The 18,292-nt window shown below is 35.8% G+C and overlaps 1 protein-coding gene across 20 annotated transcripts in view; it reads right to left on the reverse strand.

Annotated features, from left to right (window-relative positions):
- The window catches only part of MAP2 (microtubule associated protein 2), a 280,936-nt gene that overhangs the window by 140,787 nt on the left and 121,857 nt on the right, over positions 1-18,292 (reverse strand). For 5 of the 20 annotated variants that reach the window (XM_073879249.1, XM_073879237.1, XM_073879247.1 and 2 more), the window contains exon 3: positions 3,438-3,505. The gene's annotated coding sequence lies outside the window, so the exon portion shown is untranslated. Of the gene's footprint in view, positions 1-3,437; positions 3,506-3,781; positions 4,111-18,292 lie in introns of those variants that run through there. The other 15 variants (XM_073879246.1, XM_073879240.1, XM_073879254.1 and 12 more) reach the window with 9 other exon arrangements.

The following is an 18,292-nucleotide window of genomic DNA, read 5'->3' on the forward strand; positions in this document are numbered from 1 at the left end:
CCGTCTGTGTAAATGTTAGTGCCCTCAGTTATTTTTGTGGCTTAGTTAGCCGTATTTAAGGTTGAATGTGGTATCTGCACACTATACAGTATGCACACTGCATACTGTTCCCTGCTCGTTTATTTCTTTTTGGTCATTTGAAACTTCTGCTATTATTTCAATTAAAAAAATTGCAAAATATGGCATCAAGTTACGCTATTTATTACTTGAATTCTCTGGCTAATTTTCTTATATAGATTATGCTATTTAGTAATATGCCTTCATCATGATGACACAGGAGCGCTTTATGAATTAACTTGTTTTAAAACTTCCTAATTTATCTCTGATATTCCTCCTTAAAGAATAAAGTTCTTTAAAAAAAGAATAAAGTTCTTCAGTTTAAATATAAAATACATATTAAAATATAATATATAGCAGAGTTTGAATATTATGTTACATATTTGAAGATATATTTACTCCTAACTTAAGTATATAAAAACAAATATCTGCAGGCATACTGTTTTAACCTTATTTCAGTATATATCATGTGCATAAATAAAATATTAAAGCAAAGGCTATGAGCCAAAAAAATCTACTAGAAAAAAAATGTAGTATGTTGTGGTTAATATTGAAGGACTTTGGGCCAGATTGTGTTGATTGCCCAGCTGGAGTCTCCATTCATTCATCTATAAAATGGAGACCATACCCATCTCCCAGGATTGTAGAGAGAGTTAAAACAAGATAACATACGTTAAGGGCTTAGGATATTATCTAGCATGTAGTTAATAACAAAAAATTATAGTCGTATTAATAAAAATAAATGGCAACAAGAAAAAATAGCATTCTCTAAAACTATTATGACTCTAGAAGTTTCCTTATACATTATGAAATGATGTCATACTAGTCCATAAGGAGCAACAAAGCATTTAAGAAGACTATGACATCATTTCCAGTATTACAGAGGGAGACAGAGGGGGAGAGAGAGAGAGAGAGAGAGAGAGAGAGAAGGCCTCCTCCCTCCCCTCTGCTGCAGCAAAATCTTGGCTGAAGACATGAAGAGCAATAAACAATGTCCAGCTTGGGAGTAGTATTTAGGAAGCATCCATAAAGCAAAACTCATGCTGCAGTTTGGCTTCTTTCCCTTGCTGATAAAAGTGAAAAGGGACACTTCAAAAATGCTTTTCCATCTTAACCTAAAACTGGGAAAATCCTTTTCTATATAGCTGGAGAAATTTTCACACATGGTTTGCCGGATTTTCTACCTGATATTATCTAATTAATTATTATTAAAGACATATAATGAATATTTGGGGTAGCTGGAAAAAAAGTACCAAATATCTGTTTTACAGTGTGCAATCTCATGAAAAACAAGAACAAAAAAGTAATGGGGGAAAATGCTGATGAATCATTTACCCATCAAATAATTAAGTAAATATTTGTTGGACTCCTACTGTGGTCCAGGCACTATTTTATGTGCTGAAGATATGAGTGAAATAATTAACCAATGTCAAACGAGTTTGATTAGCAAAACCGTGATACAGATCCCTGACTCACTCACAGTCCAAAAGTCAAATTCAATTCTGAATTGACGCCATAACGGTCTATTTCAATAAACTCTGGTTTATTACACAAAATCTGTCAACACACCCCTAGATAAACTTAAAATGGTCCTAGAAAATTTAGGCACCAAGAGACCTTTGGTGAGGTCATATGCCACTTCTCCAATACCCAGATAAATCTCAACAGAGCTGATTAGTTCCTATTAGCAATATATTGAACACATTTTTTTGGTGGTTAGATAATAACATCATCCTTTTCCAATTCACGTAAATATCCCATCGTTCAAAATCAATATAATGAGTTGCTAAATGAGCCTGGGGATTAGAAAACAGATTCTCACATAAAATATATACTGTGTGGGTTTTGTTAGATGGGAAAATGCCAAATAGATTTTTTTCCACCAAACATGAAATGTATTCACCTACTCTGAGTGGAACCTAAAAGGAGGGGATAGTCCCAAGGGTTTTACAATTTCTAGGAGGAATAGTAAGTCTTGTCTGGGGATTTCATACCTGATTCCACTGAGTAATTTCTAAGGAAAAAAATGCAATATATTTCATGTATCTCTGAGACTAGTCTATTCGATTTTGTTCAATATCTGAAATAAATGCAGTTTCCTTTTTTAGAGCACACTGATTTATTTTAATGAATTCATTCTCTTGTGCAAAAATATTATGTGATACTGCCTACACTCTGGAAGGGTGGTGACAGTGGCATCTGCCCCTTCCCTCTCTCCCACAATACCTACCCACAGCAGCAAGGCTCTTAGCAAGTGCTTGTGGAATGAATAAATTAAGGTTCTCATAATTACACACTGCAGAGAAAATTAAACAAGGACAATGCATTTGTCTCCTTCAACTGCTACAAATATTCATACTCACAGGTGCACACTCACAGACTTCTGGTATTTCAGGATCAGTCACTGAACATTAACTATTTTTAAAGTACATAAAAAAACTAAACTAACCTCACTGCATAAAATATTTTGGGCTGATAAGCTTGAGAGGAAATGCTATGTGAAGCCAAAGAAAGATTTAAAAGATGTTATTGATCTTCTCAGCAGGGCAGAAAATGTCTTCCATTTTTTGAAGGCAAATTACAAATGTAGCTTTTGTTGACAAGAGTATATGGTGAAGTCAAAGATAACTTTAAAGAATTAAACAAAAAGTAATACCCGTAACTGCCATCTCTAATCAGTATACATCCTGATGCTGAATTTGAAAATGAATATTTTTCATGTAAGGCAGAAGGCCCAGGATCAATGGATTCAACTGCTTCCATGGCAAGATGAAGGATTACTTCCTTATGTCGATAAAGCATATATAAAATCAGTTCATTTAATAACTAACAACCTCAGCCTTTAAATATGGTGCTAAAGATTAAAGCATCAGTGAAGAAGTTACAATATTTTATTCACAAAACCCAACAATACTGAGTCATTCTTAGGCTCTCATCTCTAGCGCTCCTTCTACCTGGGAAGGGCAAGCCATTTCATTTACCCATTTAAAAACATCACTTATTAGCAAGATTCCCTCAGATAAAATCATTACTTTAGTATATTCCTGTTAAATTTAAATGACTGAATTTTCATTAAGATAGAGAATTTTTGATTTTTTTTTTAGCTGCTACAATAATAAAAATCCGAAAATAAGCCAGACATATTGATATTTGTTAACAACTTGCAACCCAGGCAAAAGACATAATTCCTTAGACATCTCATAATCAAAACAGCCTTGGATAATGGCATTCTCTGCATGGGAAATCATACATGCTATAGACAATGATCAATGTAGGCTTACAGATAAAAGACCAACCATAGAGAGATTAATTTAAATAAAAACATTCCAAATCCTCCCTGATTTCCCCTCATTTAAACATCCAAACAAAACATGTGGTACCTTTTAATTTTCTGAATGAGTAGTTCCCAATCAATGTTTCTTCGGTTAGAGACAACAAGCTGAAGAATCTATCGAAACAAAACAAAAGAAAAAAATACATATACAGATTTGTTAACTAAATATTAAAAATCGTAACTCACCAGTAAGCAAATGCACTCTTTATAATCCAGATAATAAATCTATGTCTTGAGATCTGTAGTACAAATAATGCAGTACTTGAATTTTTAGGAAGCTCGGTAATGAATTTTAAAGCATTTTACTTTGAGACCACATAAAGCAAATCCTTTGAAAAATGGATTAAAAATAAAATGAAATAAAATTAAAAAAAAAACCCGAAGCATTACCAGTGCATATGCAGCGATACCACCCAAGTCTAGCCTTTGAGGTTTGCTGCAGAATCCTTCTTCCGGAGCATTATCTCTACGGGCTGGCTCTAGCTCTCTAGCTCCAGACAGACGCAGTCTGCAAGCCACCAGCTCCTCTCTGTGTGTGTCGGGGAAAGGGAAGCTGCAAATTAGAAAAAGTCCCCGCAGTGGCGAAAAGGAAAATAAGGCGAGTGGGAGAGGGAGAGAGAGCTCACTAGCCTCAGAATTTTCGAGAATGATGACAAGCCACCCAGCTCCGCCATCATTCACTGACAATAAGATGCAGCCCTGGCTTATGATTTAGCGGTTTACCATAGGGGCGTCTGGTATCAAATGCCTGACAGGCATTTTAATTGCCTCCATCCAAGTGTGTCCCCAGGAGTCGAGTCTATAAGCCTATGAATGTCATCATCTGGTCTCCTTTGTGTTAATGCCAGACACACGCACACACACACACACACACACACACACACACACACACACACACACTGTGCTTAAATAGAGAGTTTCCCAGCATAATATAGGATTACAAATAAATCTGGTTACACAAACTGGACATGATAAATAGTAGTTTTGGGAATACTTATTATCTACATTAATGACATCAAAGATTGTCTGATGCTCTGTCACTGGCTGCTCATTACGATATTTTAAAAACTGAATATCCAAAATTGTTCACTTATTGTCTACTTATATTCCAAAATAAATATCTGTGCCCAATAGAAAAATGCATATATTTATTTGTATTTTCTTAAGGAAAATTCAGTACCCTGGTAACTGTGATAATTACACACTTGGCAATGTTTTCCTTACAAGGGAGAATGCAGCAAAAAACAAAGAGGATTAGGAAACCAGGGTTGATGTGTGATTTCTGTGGGCAATCTATTTTATTCCGTTTACAGACAGAAGTGAAAGGAGGTGGCAATGAGCTTGGGTACTGGGACCTTACAGTCCCTGAGGGCCAAGGCAGAGAACTGAATCTCTGGCATAATCAGTACCCCCTTTATGTTAGCAACTGAAATTAACAGTTGAATATCCCTGTTTCACAGTGCCCCTTATGTAGGGAGGTTAAATGTGGAATAATTCCCTGAATTTATTGCCCTGATAGAAGGGCTGGGAAAAACGTTAATAAATAAATTATTTTTTACAGCATTGGTAGCTTCTTGCATCAGTGAATGGAGCAAAATTCAATGTATACCAAAAGGGCCGGCTGTGAAGAAGGTTGCTGGGAGGGAGCATCACCATGGTTACCGGAAACAGAAAGTACTGAGAAAAATAAGGTAATGATAGAGAAAAAGGAAGGAGACTCCAGGGGAGGAAATTTAGAGTGATATGCTTCATTCTTTGCTTTCTGGAAAGAACTGTGTCTATCAGTTTTACACTCTATTTTGAGCTCATTAAGATGAATTTACATTCTCCATTAGCCACGTTTCTTCTCCACTTTTTGATCAGGAGCTAATTCTGCTTTCATAAATATTCAAATGATGGTCCTTTTGTATGAGAGGGTTCCTACTTCTCTTTGCCTCAGTCCATATCCCAGTTTCAGGAACACCACTCAGCCTGGTCCACACCCTTTGTTTCATGGGTGAGAAAGCTGAGGCCCAGGGAATCTGGCCAAGGTCACAAAGCAGGCTGGGGATCCAGCAGACACACCATCCCCATTCTCTGACTTAGGTGCCCTGCTTTTCTTCTTTCACCAAGTGATTTTCTTTCTGCACTCCCTCCCGTTCTGTGTGCAAGAGAAAAAGATTCCAAAATCATCCTTTGTCTTTGATTTTGTGAGCCTTCCTTTATTTGCTAAAGCAGTGATCTTCGTCTTTAAAATATGTTCTACAATTCTGAGACTGGCCTTGCTTAATATCTGTGCTGTACTGTATCGGAGGTCTGAAGAATCTGGGGTAATTATGTCACTGCTTTTCTTTCATTTCCAGCCCGGCAATCAGACGAATTGAGCATGATGGCCCTTTTGTGATCCTATCTTGCCGAGCCTGAACTTAATCATCATATACTAGGCACTCTGTCATCCCTGGCATCGTTCTTTCTGCAAGCATGAAATCGGACCGTCAAACTGAGCTGCCCTCCCAAGGTTCCTCCTAGTTAATAGTGTGAAGTTTCATGAGGTTACCCAAAATAATGAAACTGGAAAACTGGGAGCCCAGGTTAAAAGAAAAAAAATTAAGAGAGAATTCATTCAAAAACAACCACGGGGGGGGGCGCAATATTTGTTAAAATCTTTCTGAGTCAGCAAAAATTGTGATTAGGATTTTGACCTTGATACACTGTGTTTATTTCCTTCATAAAATGTTCTTTCAATATTCAGTTGTTATGACTCATTGCTTTTAGGTTAACTCATCCATAGGTAGGATCAGATTGACTTTTCTGATGTCTAAAATAAAGTTGCTGCCACCACTACTGTTCTCTGCCCCCAGTATGTCAACTATCAAATAAAGAAATCACATTTAAAAAAACAATTACCCTAGTAAAATTACAGGTGATTTCAGATTTCAGTTAATCTTACCTACTGGTTAGGAGTCTTCTCTTCCAAAAAGTGTTCCTTAAATATGATCTCTCTGTTAAATGTCTATTTTTCTTCAGTGATTTGGACACTAAAGTTATTTTTCAAAACAAATGTTCTAATATGTTATATAAATTATTAATAATATGGTGTTCATTTCTGAACACAAAAAATAATGCACAAATGATGTCATTTCTTGAAACATAAATCATATTTTGTCAGAATCTCCTAAAGCACACATAATAGTCCTGGTCAGTCTAAAAAAATAGTGCAGCTTCAAAAATATTTAATACTTTTCAGGAGTCATTTTTTGAGAAGACCTGCTTCGTCATTGAGAATGAGTTGGTAAATTCTTTTTCTTTTTTCTTTTTTTCTTTTCATTTGTTAGTGGAAGGAACTATTACTTTAACATGTCCATTGTAGAGTAAGCACTATGTAATTCTTCCCTTTAATTACATTCTAAGAATACAAAATGGCAGATAATTGAGAGCCTTTCACGATTTTTTGTATTTTTTATATTTATGCTCTATGAGCCTAAACTGTACTGCTTTCCTTATCCTTTCTCTCTGACAATATTCTGGACTTTGGCTTAGTACCATTCATCAGTTCATCTAACCAGTTTTGATGACACACATACATATATTTCAAACACTTGATTAAGTTCTAGGTATGGGGGAAAAACATTTCCTTCTATAGGACCTTTAATTATAATGGAGGGGTCATAAAAATAGAGAAGAATCTAAGCTGACACGTTCTCTCACCTTGATGACACACTATGTCTCTGCCCCTGTGTTACAATCTGCTGCATCTCAGATCCTGATCTTTAGGAATCTGATTTAACTATATCCCCAAATTCAGTTAGCTCAGCCCTGTGGCTCTTCTGGAAGACCCTTAGTTTTACTCCCTAAATATCCTGGCCTATGTATATCTGTGTCACTCTTGAAGTTCTTGAGGAATGAAAAGTGGAGGTATTTCTTCCTTACCTCCTTGAAGTCTTTGGTCATAGAATCATCTTCCCAGCCAAGGCTTTCCTGACTACCATAATGAAGTCTGCAACCATGTCCCTCCCACCACGCTTCATCCCTGCTCCTTCTTTCCCTTTCCACAGCACTCATCACCTTCCATCACACCACAGACTTGTATTTATTATTTACTATTGTTTACTATTTATTACCTGCTTCCCTCTGATATGTCCCGTGAGGGAAATCATCTTTACATGTTTGGGATGCTGGTGTATCCAAAGCACCCAAAACAGTGGCTGGGAACATAACATAGTAGCATTCAAAGTACTTTTTTAAATGAGTAAATGTGAAAATCACATTAGTGGATGAACTGAAGCATTTAAGCACAAGACAAGTCTTTGTGTTTCATATTGATTTCCTTGCTCTATATATTCAGTCTTCCTTAATTGTATTTTATTTGTATTATAAATCACATTTTCCCATGGAATCAATATTTTTTGTTATTTCCATTAAAGGATATACATTTATTTAAAATAGGGACTTGTCTCCTGCTTTCTTTGAATTCCGCAAAGTACCTAGCGTGGGACTGTCAGCTCTTAAATGCTGAGAAAGAGCTTATTTGATAAATAATGCTTGTATTGGTGTTAAACTGCTAACATTTAATCTCTAGATTATTTAAATAAAATGAGAATAGTTAATAAATCTATATTACCTTGTGGTCGAAATGCTTAGAAGCAGCTTTTTATTTAATTAAAAAAAGTTTCAGATTTTATTTTTAGGTAATCTCTACACCCACTGTGGGTCTCGAACCCACAACCCCAAGATCAAGGTTCACATGCTCTACCAACTAAGCCAGCCAAGGCACCTCTGAAGTGGCTTTTTATAAATTGACTATATTTACTATACTTTGCACTTAAAAATTAATAATAGAAATAATAATTAGATATAATAGAAATAATTACAGTTTTACATTATACTCTTAAATTTGTCATTTTAAATATAAGCAGTTATCTGGGTATTTTATAAATTATTATGACATTCAAATTCACTGCACACTGTTTGCCTTATTTACCACAGATGGCATCTTTTCTTCCCACAAATTTTGTCCCCTCAAAAGCATACCGTGGTCAGACTCTATGGCCCAGCACCCTCCCCGCTATAAGACCTACTGAGTCAGAATTTCCATGGGATGGGCCTGATACCTATGTGTTCAAGGTGACTTAAATACCTGAAAAACCTGGGGAAATACCACTTCCAGGGGGTATACTCCTTCGAGGGAAGTCTAGAAAACTTGGGTGTTTTGTCTGCAGATTGAACTCCTGCTGATCACAGGTAATCAAACTGCTCACAAAGCCTCCTTAGTTAGGGTTAATTGATGCTTTACTTGCTTATCGGATATATCGATAGTAAGAGTCCCAGTTCCTAACATAAAGATTTAATAAACATTTGTTAATGCAAAAAAAAAAGTATTCTGTGGTCAAACAGACAAAAAAGAAGAAAGAAAAATGTCACAACTAGCATATCAGTCTGAATTATATGAAATGTTGAAATTCCATTACTTTTTAACCTATAAAGTGGCAATTTCTTGTGGTTCAACCTAATACCTGGAAAAGTTATAAAAGGAAGCAGAATGGAGTAGAGTGAACTGTACAAAATGTCCCAGTCTCCAAGCAAGGGCAAGTGTTCAATGGCGACTAATTAAAATACAACAAGTTTCAAATCCAATCTGTGGCACCTTCCAGAATATTACAAATTATGGGAAGCACAGCCCCCAAAACTATTGATATCTTTTAAGGCCATGAGGCACTATGATTCATTGAGGATCTGAAAATCTTCTAGAAATGTTTCTTGAATTCTTTGACAAATTCAATAGTAACTCTCTAGATTTCATATTCTAAAATGCATGGGCAAATAGAATCAATGTAGTATCATCAGTGAAAAGATATGCTTTAGGGGATTCCTGATTTATGGAATGAATAACAACTGTTGGGAGTTAAAAGACAATCACTAAGCACCAAAAGGATAAATTTATCTAAATTACTCATGTGGTTTTCTTAGGTTTTTCGGGGCAAACTACAAAAATTAATAGCATAAACGAGGCTGAATTATCCTTTATAAAAATAAATAACCAATATCTTGAGAAACTCATATATAGGATTTTGAGAGCAGATAATGAACAAATATATTGTAGATGGACAAAAATCCCTCTCCCTCAATAAGATCTTTAAATCATTTGACTACTGCCCCCAATTCTTCTTGTTATGATTAAAGAGGATGAACTATATTCATTAGCTTGTTGTGTACTTTACCTTTCATTAACTTTCACTAGGTATTTTATGCTACTGAGCTGGATTTTTTACTTATTTAAAATTTGAAAATAGACTGTTATTATCCAGGCCTCAAGTCCTCTAATTATTTGCCTTATTTTATATTTAAACGATCTCTTACACATATAACCAGTAGAAAAAAATTTTAAACCAGGATATTCAGTATTTCCACTGAATTTAGATAAAGAATGAATCAAAAATGAGGTATGTTTATAAAGAAGGAAAAAGCCTACTGACATATGGGTCACCCATGGTCATCTTTGCCATCTTCACTGTGATTCTGATTAGACTTGTCCTGCAGCAGGAAGGATGAGTATATTCTAAGCAAGGAGGGTGAGGAGTAAGGCAAGATAACTGGACTACTTTCCAACTGCCCTTGTATCATGCTTTAATCCTCTGAGTCATCATGATCAGTTTGGCTTCACAATTTCATTTTAAATCTTAGTGTGGTGATTTTTTTTTCTAAAATTCAGTTATATTCTTATCCAAATATAAGGACAACATACATTTCAAATTATTTTTGGGTTATGCACCATTTTTAACCTCAGAAGTATTCATATTTCACAGGAAATTTTTCACAGGTAGTTTTAAAAATAATGTACTTTTGTTTTTCTTTTTCTAAGATTTTATTTATTTGAGAGAGAGAGAGAGAGAGAGAGAGCATGAGTAGGGGGAGGGGCAGACGGAGAGGGAGAAGCAGACTCCCTACTGATTCAGGAGCCCGAAGTGGGGCTCAATCCCAGGACCCTGAGATCATGAACTGAGCCGAAGGCAGCCTCCCAACGGCCCGAGCCACCCAGGCACCCCACTTTTGTTTTTCTTAATTCCATTAATGTCCTTATTTCACTTATCAAGGCGAAGCCAAAAAGATGATGTAAATAGAGGAGAGAGAGAAGTTTTTCTCATTGTCAGCACTCAAAATACAATTTGACTGCAATTTAGTGAAATAGCTAGCCCCAAGGCCATATTTAGGTTGTATATGCCATTACCAGGAAGGTTTAGGAAATGACAGCACCAAAGTTCTATTTTGCTCACACACTTTCCCCAAAGTAAACTGAACTGGACTTCTTTTTTAAAAACAGTGCGATGTGAACTGCAATTCTGAAGAATAATTACAGGTTCAATTCATCAAGTCATAATCTCATTATGCTCGAAGAACTAGGTTGGGAATAAAACACTCCTCAGTTGTTGAAAAAAAAAGCTTTAATGGCAGAACAACTGAAACTCTCACACATGGCTGGTGGGAGTACAAATGAGTGTGAACACTTCTGAAAACTCTTTGGCAATTTCTAGTAAAGTAAAATGTATGTCTACCTTATCAGCCAGTAATTTCATTTCAAGGTATATACGCAGGAGAACTGAATACATATGTTTACCTAAACACATTTTTTTAAAAAACTGTTCTTAGCTTTATTCATAATATCATGAAATCAGAAACCACTCAAATGCTCAGCAATAGTAGAAGATATTATGGTATATTCACAAAATGCATTAGTACACTGAAAAAATAGAATGAAAAAGAATTACTGTTGCATGCAACTCTATAGATGAATGTCATAGGCATCATGATAAGTAAGAAACAGACACAAAAGACTACATACTATATTATTCCATTCATACAAAATTCAAGAACAGACAAAACTAATGTTCAGAAATAGAAGTCAGAATAGTGTTTATGTCTATGGGGATTAAAACAAAGGGTAGAATTGACTAAGAAGAAGCACAATGCCTTCTTGTGGCAGTTGGGGGTGTACAATTGAGATGTATGTGCTATATTAAGGTATAGCATACCTCCGTAACAATAATAATAAGAATAAGAATAAAATACTATGATGCCCTTGGTTTAGAAACTCTTTGTTTACAGCAGCACATTTTAGGATCTGGAGTGAACATTCTGCAAAAGGGTTCTGGTCTGAACATACATACACAGGTATGTAAACATGGCTGCATAAGCGAAGGCCGTATGAGGATTATGTGTTTGTTAAATAAATGAGCTGTGAGGGGGATATATTCCTTAGAAGGGAGAGAACATTTTTTTAAAGATTTATTTATTTATTTATTTGAGAGAGAGAGAGAGAGAGAGAGAGAGAGAGAGAAAGAGAGAGAGAAAGCGTGAACTGGAGGAGGGGCAGGAGAGAAAGAATCTCAAGGAGACTCCATGTTGAGCACAGAGCTTGACACAGGGCTCAATCTCACGACCCTGAGACCATGACCAGAGCTGAAATCATGAGTCAGAAGCTTAACCGACTGAGCTACCCAGCTGCCCCGGGAGAGAACATGTTACATGGGCTTTTAATAAATAAATAGGAAACTGAAGTAAAAAACTATATAGTAAAATGTATATCTTAGAAATGTAGCAACATGTGAAAGTACTGGTCTATAGCAATACATACTGAACTACACTATGATGACAAAAGCGTGGACAGTTAAGGTGCTTTTTTATACTGTCCCTTTCACACAAATCCCTCACCCTCTGATGCCCACCATAATCACCAGTTTACTTCAAAATCATCTACTTCTTTTCTTCCAATCCAAATCTTACACATCCTTTTTGGTCCATTTAATGTTCTGCTTCTTTTATGAAGGCTTCCAGAACAGCCCCACCACACAGTGCCACGAAGCACTTAGCTTTCTCAGAATCACCACCATATCAAAGAAAACAAAATCACCATGACACCATAATGACTGATATTATATACGGCCTTGGGCTGGTCTTACGTTGTTTATATTCATTTATTTATTCTAATATTGACCAATTAAAAAAGCATAAGACATAATTCTAATATTAATAAGTACCTATAATGTGCCAATTTCTTTCAACACATTGTTTTATTCAACACTTTTGAGAGTTATGAACTTCCACTTTTACAGTTGAGGAAATAGTCCCAATTAGGTTTAGTTATATGCCAAGCACACAGCTGGTAAGTGGTGAAGCAGAAATTCAATCCCTGGACTTCTGAGTTAATTAGTTTGTAATTCAGCCTAACAAACAATTCTAAGGTGTCATCAGAAGAGAGGAGATAAATTAAACATAGAATTAACAATGTTCCATTTTTCCAGGGCACATACTTTAAAGACAGACTCTATTAGTCTAAGTGTGCATAAAAGAGATAGTATTAGAAGCAAACATTTTTACTTTCAGAATTACTTCAGTTTCTATCAGTTCATATAGAAACAATGTGTATGTGTGAACACAAGCCTTCCTATAGTGAAGGAAGACATAATTTTATTAACTATTTGGTCTAATCCTGGAAGAGCAACATGCATGGGGTATATGCTCAGGTGTTTTTGAAGAACTTCATTGTTTGACAGGATGAGTTTATTTTGTATGTTTTTAAACCTCTTGTTGAAATTAACATGTCTTAGAAGTATAGATTAGTATAGTATACCTGTCTTACATAGTCAATTACTCCCCTCATTTTATTATATCAAGGTAGGAATAATTGAACACCATGGTTAATCTTAAAGGTTACATCAGAAAACATTATATCAATATCATATGCAAATGCATGTCTTGTTTAAATTAACTTGAATTATTTACAGTTAAATTCTAGGTGTGGGACACTCTTCTTTCAAATAACTCATTTCCTCCATCAAGTCCTTCCTCAAATATTATCTTCTTAGTGAGGTTTAACTTGACCCTTGCAATCTGCAATTCCCATTCCCAATCTCCTTTATCTTATTTGGCAGAATACTTATAATTTTATAATACACTATATAACTTATTTATTGTGCTTCTTCTTTATTGCCTGTCTCTCCTCATTCATTTGTAAGCTCCAGAAAGTCAAAACTCTTTGCCTTCTCATTTGTTCACTAATCTCCCCAGGTACTTAGAACTGGGCTTGGTACATAATCGGCACAAAATGAATATTCACTGAACTCATGCATGCATGAATGAATGATTACAGTTATAACACTAAAACTCATATAAAAAGCATGAATTATCTCCTAAAAAATCTGAAGTCTGAGTTGAAACAGTTGACAAAATCTGTAGAAATCACTAGTTTCAGAAATAACTTGACAAAACAAATGGTGTAATTATTTTATTTATTTTTATGTCTTGGTTAACTATTTAAATATACAAGTCTTAGGCTTTTCATCTGTGACACATTTATAGCCATGTTAGGTACATCTCTTTCTGTAGATATTTACAAATAGTTATCTGTTTGTTTATTATTTATTTTGACAAAAACTCTTCTAGCATTTTTTTACATGGTTGTGAATCCTTAGTTAAAACTTGCATGTTTATCTTTAGCTTTCCAATCATCTAAAAGTTGATACAAATTGCTTTCTTTCACTACATACAACCAGCTTATAGGAAATCCATATTTATAGGAGAAATGGGAGACCATGGAAGAAAATGATGAGATTTAGTGTTGAGGAATTCTCACTCAATGAAATTTTCATTTAAAAGACTGTCAAGCAGAATTATCTTCAGGAGTTACGAATTTCTTGGCCGATCTTCCTGGAAGCAGGAAATGAACCTTTATTTTATTGAATGTCTCTACAAAATGGGACCATTGCAATTTAATTGAAGAATAAATAACGGCACAAAGTCAAAGGCCAAAAAATCAAATGCTGCATTGCATGATGTTAGTTCTAAAATCCTGATTTCTTTTTGAAAAATGTTAAAAGGAATTATGCTGGTCATTGCTTTCCAAGCTTTCAAGATTGTTATCTCAATATTCTAAACCTTTTTCATTCCTTCAATACTTGGCAACTTTGTAGAATTGGAGTCCTAGCAATTCTTGAGAGCCCAATCCATTTGAATTAGGCAGTCTTTAACCTTAACATTAGTACCAGATTATTCTGAAAAGGTTTAAATTCTACAAGCTCTTATAGCATTTTCTTTTAGCATTAAATATTTCCAGGTCAAATCATAAACCGTCTGCTGTGATGGTTTAATAAATGCAATGTCATATGTGGAATGATTTCCGAAAATGTATATATTTTAAAAAAATATTTTGTGAATAGCCCAAATCCACATTCCAAAAACTTATGAAATCCAAATTTATTCTCTCTTCTGTTTAGGGGAGAATTTACCCTATGATCACAGCCACCAGAAAATACACATACAGTTTCTTAGTTCCTACCATTCCTCTTTCTTTAATTCTTAACCAAGGGTACATCAGAGATGAGAAGAGGGAATTAACTAGTGATGCAAGTAGTTATTTGAACATAGTTTAATAAAACAGTTTGGCAGGACAACAAACTTTGAACATTTAGAATAAATCCAATGCTATATCCAAATGTGCACTAAAGTCCTAAATCCTCTTATTGGTTAGAATTAGAGAATATAGATTATGAATATCAAACCCCTTGTAAAAAGAAAGGGGAACTGGAATGGAAAGTGGGAATACTTTTGTTTCATCCAACCATCAGACTTCTAGGCTACAAAAGACTCTAGGTAAAACATATACTGGTTTGAAATTAAAAGGAAATATTAGACATGATCCATGTCTATATATGGACAATCCTTCTCAACAGTACCATCAAATTGGCTAGAAAGAGTTCATGTGGGAAGAATTCTATATGGCAATGTTTGAAATTACATTATATTTATACTATCATTTTCCATAGTTCTGTGGCTTCCCCCCTTTGCTTCTAATAGCAAATATATAATTGAAGAAGTAAGAGTTTAAATTAAAATGAAATTTAATATGTTGGGGGAAAACTCAATTTTTTTTCTAGATATTATCCATCTACTGTGACTTATTTCTCAAATGGCTGCAGAAGCAGCCATTCTAAGTATCTGAGCCAATGAATCTGTCTGGGAGAGAAATTTCCACATCCCTAAGAACACTAACTTTTTTCTCAAACTGCCATGCTCTTGTGTGCTTTTTTCTTCCTCTCCCATTCTCCATGCTTTGTCTACCCCTTTCCAACACTTCCTTCTCCTTTAACCCCAAACTCATGGGTAGCATGGCCAAGGAAACAGGAAAATATTTAAGGAATCATTTAGACAAACTTCTCTCTACCCAAGTCTTTGGCTTCATTTTAGTTGAGGGCAGACTTTACGTGTTTTACAGCATTTTCTTTCTACAATATCTGGTAGATTCTTTTTACATTGGTGCAGAATAAATAATTTGTTTCTCGGGTGTTGACTCAGAAAAAAAACAGAATTGGAAATGGGGAGAAAAACATGTAGCTTTTGTGGTCATTGTACATAATACTCCAGCACGTTATCAATTTATTTCGAACTCAGTAGAACTAAGGAAATAAAGACAAGAGAAGAGAACGCCCAGCTTACAGAAACCTTCTGCTGAGACACCTGTGAGCACATAGACGCCCCATTAGAAAAGAGCAGGTGGTCCTTCAGTGAGAGGTTTTTCTACATGGCAATGGCTGATTATAAGTCTCTTGGAATTTGTATTTTAATTTGGAAGCGCTCAGTAGGATGTAGGATTGATTGATTGGCTGATGACAGAAGGGGAAGTAGAGCCTGTATTAAGTGGCATAAAGAATACAGAAAGGGAAACCTTTGAGAAATTGGCAGTCAGGACATTCCATTAAAAGCCAAGTGCAACAAAAGAGAAACTTATTTTATAACAGGGAAAAACTTTGGAAAGGGGTGGAGGTGGAGGGGAGCAAAGGTAATAAAATAGCACAGAAATGCTAAGATTGACCCAGTGCTATTTGTGCATCATCTGAAGGAAAAAAGTAAATAAAAACTGGTGATATGTGTTAGGAGGGCTGAGACACGCAAATCAGAAGGAAAAGTAAGAATAGGGAAGAACGGTAGAGAGGAGTTGGAAGATCAAGAGCTTTGGAAGCAAACAGGGTTTCATTTATAAACCAGGGAGCCTGTCTGACAGGTGAGGCGGGCTGAGGCACTTGAAAGATCTTATTCAGTGGCTGGCATTACTGAATGCCCAGCTGGGTCTGAACAAGAGTAGTTTTAAACAGGGACATTGTTCCAAAGAAATCTTAAGTTTCATGTGCCCTCCAGTGCAGCCTTATAAATCTTGAACAGCATCAATATTCACCCACCACCTGCAATCAGCTTTACTCCAGAATTTGCTGGACACAGCAAGTCCCTAACAGGGAATATTTTAATTTGGATGGCTGGCCCTCTACTCAGGACTTACATGTATTGATGATATGCAAATTAGCTCAGTTCAGAAGCTGTCCCATCAATAGCATAAATTAAGTGTATCCTATCCTGAGGATTATCTTGGAAAGAGAGAATGTCACCCTCAATATGCCTATGGCCTAGAGGTAAGCAGTCAGCCATCTCTGAGAGAGGGAGAGTGAAAAACAAAGAGTATTTCATTACGATGGACTGGCTGACTGCATTCCTCTTTAGGTTAAGTGCTTGATTACTTACGTAAAATATCTTTGCTCAGAAAACTTTTACTTTTAACATCTGTGCAGCCAAAGAAGAGATTCAAGGTTACATTTTGATCAAGAGCCCCTGATACCACACATAGGCAAATAATGAGTGAAAATAATCTTAAATTGTGACCTTTGTGGTAACATTGCATATTTCACTGAGAAACAATCACCTCTAGCATAGGACACCTGTTTTGTCCCAGTGAGAATGGATCTGTGACCGTCTCTTATGCATTCCAGGTAACTTAGGGTTAATAAACAAAGAGCTAAAGTCCCCAGAGAGGAAGATCGCAAGATTGTATGATAAATGTAAGAAAAAGAAAACAGCTTTGTTGTTATGATACGATTTTTTTAAAAGAACTTATAAATCACAGCTGGAAATAGATGATTAAAGGAAATTCAGATATAACTCACTCTACAATGCAATTTAAATACAATTTCTATTGAATTTGCAATTCCTTCCAATACATGTTATCTAGCCAGCTTGTTAGGACACCATCAATGAAGAATAATTTTTAAAGTCGGATTTAATAATAGGTAAAGGGAAATGGTGAGAATATTCTTGAGGCCTGATTACAAGTGAACTGGTCAAGTGGTGAACCTGTGTGAGGTGGCTGAACTCATTGTTCATGATTCCATAAGAGTTGAAGACAATGGAGGTGCTCACAGTGAGGGGCATGGACAGTCAAAGGAGGTAGGAGGAATCCTGGAGTCTGCACAGCTGTTAGAAGCTTTGGAATAAGTGAACATACAACCATATTGAATGAAAAAGGCATAAACAGAACAGTATCTCTACCAAGACAAATATGCATCAGGCATGTTGCAATAAAGGTATTTGGGGGAGGCAAATGGAAATGGAGATCAGAGCTAAAAAGAAAAATTTGAAATAATGTGAATAAAGAAAAGGAACTTTCCTATTCTAATGATCATGTGTCCCCAAAAATGAAGATCATGAACTCAATTCTTTGTAACTGTGGTTCAAAACACCACCACCACCATCACCATGGCCAAAAAACATTGTGAAACCTTGAGACCCTGCAAGGTTATGAAGTGAATCCTGCCATCACTCCTCCCAGTACCATCTATGGGGCAGAGGCTGTGAAAGTGGAGAACATGGCTATAGCTCCCACCATTTTTTCTGGACTCCACACAGACCTGTGCCAAATGCTGGGTTTCACCATTGTCGATTCACAAGTCTAGAGGTGGCCCAAGAGTCCACTGTATATTTGTGTAACACCCTAGGTGATTCTGGTGCCATTGGTTCATGGAATACATTTTGAAAAAAACACTACCACAGAGGAAAGAAAGAATGAAAGAAAGAGAAAGCAAGAAAGCAAGAAAGCAAGCAAGCAAG

The sequence above is a fragment of the Callorhinus ursinus genome, unplaced genomic scaffold (genome assembly GCF_003265705.2).
Source record: "Callorhinus ursinus isolate GAN/ISIS: 27379988/994484 unplaced genomic scaffold, GSC_fseal_2.0 scaffold2, whole genome shotgun sequence".
Lineage (NCBI taxonomy): Eukaryota > Metazoa > Chordata > Mammalia > Carnivora > Otariidae > Callorhinus > Callorhinus ursinus.